This window comes from Echinops telfairi, unplaced genomic scaffold, assembly GCF_000313985.2.
Source record: "Echinops telfairi isolate 266 unplaced genomic scaffold, ASM31398v2 ScPeMD7_9;HRSCAF=40, whole genome shotgun sequence".
In the NCBI taxonomy this organism is placed as follows: Eukaryota; Metazoa; Chordata; class Mammalia; order Afrosoricida; family Tenrecidae; genus Echinops; species Echinops telfairi.
The window spans coordinates 73,416,557-73,423,055 of record NW_022103906.1 but is presented as its reverse complement, the minus strand read 5'-3'; positions in this window follow the sequence as shown (position 1 = coordinate 73,423,055).

Below are 6,499 nucleotides of genomic sequence, written 5' to 3'. Positions count from 1 at the left end.
GTAGCTGTCTTCCAAATTTCCTCGCATAGAGCTGTACATGCGTCCAGTGCTTCTTCAGCTTTCTGAAACATTTCAGTGGTATCCCACCGATCCTGGAGCCTTGTTTTTGCTAATGTGCTCAGTGCAGGTCGAACTTCATCCTTCAGCACCCTCCGTTCTTGCCCATATGCTACCTCCTGAAGTGGTGGACTAGTTGTTTCTGGTACAGGGAGTCTGTGCATTTTTTCATCTTCTCTGGATGCTTCCAGGGTTGTCACCAGTAGGAGAGGACTTGTTAGCCCCGAGGACAGAGGCTCACAGGGTGGCTCGTGACCTGGAACCCACTGAGCTCGGGTTGAGATCAGTGTCCCCCAAGACTGGTGCTGACATGGAGAGGAAGCGTGCACAGTGGACAGTCTGCCATCGCCGTGGCTGCCAAATGTGGAATCAACGGCTTTGAAGTCTGTTGGGGGTGTTCGTTTCATTATTATTATTTTTTTCCATTTCACTTTTCTGGGAATTCTTTTCAATTGTATTTTGTCAGAGAAGCATTGGTTAATGACATGCTGGATATAAAACAAATCGCCCACAGCTGGTTTAAGCAGCACTAGGTTAGACAACTAGGAATTTTGGATGCGAGGAACCGCTGGCCCTGGGGAGCTGCTGATCTGAGTGCAGTACTGGATGATTTTACAGCAGCGGATGGCGAACCCTTTGGGTTCCCAGAGAGGATGGTTATCCAGACGGCTGTGGGAAGAGATCGTGGGGAGCCAACTCTGAAACCAAGTGTGATGTTGGGGAAGAGATGTCTGTGGGGGAAGATGTCTGTTGGGGAAGAGGGGCTGTGGGTGGGTAAAGGAAAGGAGTGATGAGGACTCTCAGGGAAGTCCCAGCACCCAAGCTGGAGGGACAGCAAGCTGTGGACATGAGGAATGAGCCAGGGGTTTCCTTTAAATTCAGGTGCCCTGCATTAGTCTGGGTAGACTACAGAAGCAGATCCCTAGACACTCATATGTGTATTATAAAGAGTTTTATATACCAGAGAAATTGAATATTGAGAAAACATCCCAGCCCAGTCCAGATCAAGTCCATAAGTCTGATGTTAGCCCATATGTCCAATACCAATCTATAAATTCCTCTTCAGACTCACACAACACATGCAATGATGTCAAATGTAGGAAGATCACAGGCCAGTGGGTGGAAAGTCTTGTGGATCCAGTGGCAGTGTAAGCATCTCAGTGCTGGCAGGAGTCTCCACTTGGCTCCTCCAGCTCCAGGGCTCTAGCATAGCTCCATGTATCTTCTCCACAGGCATGTCTTGTAGGGGGTGAGCATGTGTCCTGCCTTCAGTGAGCTATTTATCTCCTTAGCACCTCCAAATGAGGTCATCAAGCTGTGATCTGATTGACAGGTTAAACACTACCCCTTCACTCTTTTTTTTTTTTTTACCCCTTCACTCTTAAGTCTCCAATTGACAACAGGTTACATAACTACGACATGCTCTTTCCCCCAAACTGTCTAGGCCAGTGGTGGCTTCCCTCCAGCAATGGACTGGACACAGCAAGAGGAACAACTGGGCCAGCTGACCGATGTTGCCCGCTGTGGCTCTTGCCATTTTCCTAGACCACAGCACACTGCTATGACCCCGTTGTCGTCTCTCAAGTCAGTGAGGACACTCTGGGGCTTGAAACCCTGCCAGGCTGAGGGTTGTGGGCTGCGAGGCACTACCCACCCACGCGAGGAGAGGCTTGATGGCATTTTTGATGTTGCCAATGGTGGCCTGGCTGAGCAGCTCCCTGAGACAGTGCTCAGAAAGCTCTGCGGGGCTCTCCCTTTCCTTCTCAGAGGCTTGGAGGGGCAAGGGGATGGACTGTGGAGACACCAAGCAGGATGAGCCAGTGAGGTGAACGATTCTGGGAATCTCCACATAGTCCAGGCCACATGACCGGGCAGGCTAAAGGTAACCTACCGGGCAGGGGTGAAGGCCCTCGAGCAAGTGAGAGTCTGCAGGGCAGGGGGGAAGCTCCCTTTTCACAAATCCTCAAGGCTAGGTAGAACAAGCTCGGTAGGAGGGATTCCTGAGCACCAGGGGCCTGAGAAGGCACAGACCAGGAGCCCGGTGGCCCCTGGCCTCAGGAAGGCAGAGCAAAAGAGCAGAGTGGGAGTGTGGGAGAACCAGGGGAAGGGAGCAGAGTGAGGTAAGAAAACTGCAATAACTGGCTCAGGTGTGACTCAGTGGTACCGAGTCACAAGATTCCACCTCCCAGAACTGAGCAGAATTAGGATCCTCAAACCCTAGACTTCCAACATCACAGAAGGAGCGCAGCGCTGAGCTGTAGCCACCGGAGGGCACATTTACGTTTCCCTGCCAGCCTCCAGCAGCCAGGCTCAACGGACCAAGCGGGGTCAGCCCGTATAACGCTCAGCCAAGGCGGGCCAGGATTGTTGACTTTGCTTCTATCCCATTTCACAGAGGGGAAGACCAAAGGTCAGGGCTGGGAGTGAAGATCCTGCTGAGCGCCTCCCAGGTAAAAACCCCCAGTACCTGCAGCTCCTCTCTGAGTGGCTGCTGTTGCTGCCTGGCCAAAGGGAGAGGGAAGGGTGGGAGGGGAAATCCTTAGTAATAGGGCCCATGAGAGGCAATTTTCAAACTTCATTGGCCTGCTACTTCTAAAGGCAACTAGACTCTGGGATCTTTGTGCCCAACCAGCACACCCGGGCACCCTGGGAGTCCAGACCATCACTGCCCTTGCTCTGTTAGCACGTGGCAGAGGGCCACATTCAAGATGCCAACAGAGCCAGTTGTGGGCTCACTTGCAGAACAAGCCATGCAGGCCAAGACCGCTGGCCCTGCAGCTGGGTTTAACCGAGCAGCCTGGGAGGGCCCGGATGCATCAATACCCCCAGCCCCACCCCCGACCATCTGCTCACCTCTCTGCCTCCTCCACGTGCTGCAGATTGAAACGCAGCGAGGGCACAATCTTGTCCATGTGCTGCGGGTCCCAGATGTTGGCCTGCAGCTCATCGTTCACCGTCTTCCTCACCACCCCTTGCAGACCTTTGATGCCTGACATTCAGAGAGTCCCCAAACCTGAGAAGTCCAGCTTTGCAGGCAAGAAGAGGGGGATGCACCCACCCATCTGCTCCAGGGGTCATCTCCTGGCTGGGTGGCTTCTTGTGCCCATGGCTCATCTCAGGTACGCCTAGCCTGCTCTGATCCTGGCACTCGGTATGAGATCACTCAGTAAGAAGGTAAACACGGGCTTCCTTGTGTTTACTCCCTAGTCTGCCATGAAGAATTTTCCACATTGGCACCACATCAAAGATTCAGCTTCTAGGGCTGACTGGCACTGGTCTCTCTCTCTCTCTCAGTCCCAGAGCCCTTTTCAAAGTTACCATTCCAGTCAGGCACAACGTGCCCGGTAAGCAGGTGGGCACGGGCTGACATTCTTTGGACTGAGCGGGAGCCCTGGTGGCGTAGGCTTGGGCTGATAACTACAAGGCACCACTGGCTGCTTTGAGGAAGGAAGAGGAAGCTTCCTACTCCCATAAAAAGGTACAGAACCTTCCAGGAGCCATTTTCCCTATCCTACAGGGGTTCTCTGTGTTGGAATCGCTCAATGGCAGGGACACTGGTTATGTTTCAGGAGCGAACATCATATGGTGGGAAATAGCTGGAACTGTTCACTAGCGATGAGCACAAGCAAGTTTGGGTTTACCGTGCTTCCCGGCTCCTCTGCCTTGCCGGTACCACTCGGACCTCATCCATCTCCAGGGTGTCGGTTGCTGCCCGCTCCATCTTTAACACTCGCCCAGGTTCATCCCAAGTAGGATTCTAACTATGATAGCTCAAAGCAGCAGCCAGACATCCCGATGAGGCAGAATCGAGGGTTATGACACTTTATTCTGGGGACACTTTATTTGGGGGCAAAGGTGGGATGGGGATCTGAAGGAGAAGCAGAGAGTGGTCAGGCTCTCAGGTACAAAAGGCGTTTGGCTGGGGCTGGAAGAGCTGGAACAGGAGGGGAGATGGGGAAACAGTATTGTGGGGCCACTACTGCGCTCTCCCAGCTCCCTCCCCTGAGCTGGCCCAGGGTCAGCTTGGCTCTGCAAGAGGCAGTCCTCGCCACTGGCCACTTCTCTCTCTTTCTCCTGTTTTAAGTCATTCCCTCTTTTTCCTGATTCTAAAGCAGAGAGCTGAGAAAGTGTACCCCTGTGGTCACTACACGGAGCCCAGTGGTGTTAAACCCAGCAGCTGTTCTGCAGGAGGGGGAGGCGAGACATAGCCTTTGGCCCCGAAGAGTCCTTGAAGACAGAGCTCTACATTCGACTTTGGTGAGTCGTGATGGAGCCTTAGAAGCTTGTGAGCAGCCGTCTGTCTGAGGTCCAGCTACTGGTTTCTCACCACCCAGAGCAGAGCAGGGTGCAGACTGAAGGAAGTGAGCCCCGAGGGCTGGTGGACCACGTGAACTAGAGCCTCCCCTCTTGGGAGACCAGAAGAGAGTGATGGTGCCTGGCTCCCACGACAGCCTGCTCTGGATCGGGATCACAGTGAAAGACTGGACAGAGTGGGAGAAAACAATATATAGAACATAATTCTAAAAAATCATAAAGCAGACGAGATGTGCCGGTCTGATAGAGACTAGTGGAATTCCCAAGGCTGTGGTCTTTAGACACCCTTCAAACTGGAACCAGCCCCGCGGGAATCACCTTTAAAAGGGTTCACCAGGTCGCTACTCCGGTCTGCTCGGACCTGGTGCTTTCCGTCCCGCCTAAGCAGGCGTAAGCTGGACAGTGAAAAAGGAAGAACTGATAACAGACCTTCGGACGGCGGTGTTAGCAGAGAGTAGGAAATATAGTGTGAATTGTGGCACCGTTTCTGTCTGTTTGACATGCACTTGCTTGTCGTGGAAGACTCCGACTCTGTTTCACTTTCACTTTGGCTCTCTCTCTTTTTAAAGCCACTCAACCACTGTTTAGGTTGGAGGGATAAGGAGTCTGGAGAGATTTTTTTTTTTCCCTCAAAAGAAACATACTATATACATTTACACAATCCATCTCAGCAAATGAAATCCACAAGAATATCTTTTTAAGCCCTTCGTACAGGTCCTTTCTTCATCCCTCCCCCGTCCCTGGCCTCCTCCTAATCATCAAATCTTGTCTACTGGTGCATAAGCACATTTGTTCTTCGTTTTCCTGTATAAAAATGGTGATCTTAAATATTTATCTTTGTAAGATTGACTAAGCTTGCTAAGCATACAGACAGTTCTCTTGGTTTGTCCATGTCTTGCTGTGTTTAAGAGAGTAGTCACTGTTTTTCATTGATGCATACAATTCCCTAATATGAATGTCCCAGAGCTTGTTTATCTGTTCCTTTAGAGTTGGTGTTTTTGGTCATTTGCATGTTTTTTGCTTTTATAGAAATTGCTGCAAAAGACATGGGTGTGCATATGGTTGTTTGTGTTGTGTTCTCGTTTCTTTAGGGTGTATAGCCTGTAGAGAGAATGCTGAGTTATAAGGTACTTTTATTTGATTGTGTTTAAGGAAGTGAGTGCCATACTGATTTCCATCGTGCGTGTATAACAGTCCCTCCAGCAATGTAAAAGCATTCATATCTCTCCACATCCTCTCCAGCATTAATTATTTATTATTTCATTGAATTTTGCCAAAGGTGTCAGTATGAGGTGAGATGTTATTGTTTAACTTATATTTCTCTTAATGCTAATGATGGCAAGTATTTCTGGATGTCACCTTTGATAAATTATCTGTTCATATCTTGTGCCCATTTTTCAATTGGGTTATTTGTATTTTTCTTGCTGAGATGTAGTTTTTTAAAATAGATTTTGGAGAATAGTCCTTATCTCATGTCTTATCACTGAATTTTTTTTCCCAGTCTATGGGTTCTCTGTGGACTCTTTTGATGATATATCTTTTTCAAAATAAAACACTGACAGTTTTATTTTAAAACACTGATTTCCACTTTCTCAAATCGATGGTCTCTCACACACACACAAAAAGATTGGCAAGTTCTTTCTAATCAAAGTGTAGAGTGGGTGTAGATGCTGAAGATTCAACTGCCCAGGAGGCACATGTCTGCAGGCTAAAGATCTGCATTCAAAGCACCCCCTGTGTCACCCCTTCCCCCCAAACTGAACCACACTACACCCAGGAGAGGCACAATGTATTTCCCAGTAATTCGGTCCCCAAACTGGATTGTGTTTTCTAATGTTCAGCTTGGGTTCTGGATTTAATTGGGCATGAATTTTCCTCAGATGCAATCAATCCTGGTGGTTCATAATACCTTTCTTTCACTCAGCTAGAACAAAACTGCTAAATTCACATATTGTCTGTTAAAAACAAAACAAAACAAAACAAAACACCAAAAGCACTCAGGAGATCATGTCACTGAATATACAGCTACCTGGATTAGTAAAGGCTTGCAATTTGGATGTAAGCTGATGGGGAAGAGAGGGCATCTCACAGGTGGCTTCTCCTCAAGAGAAACGGGAATCTCAAGCTG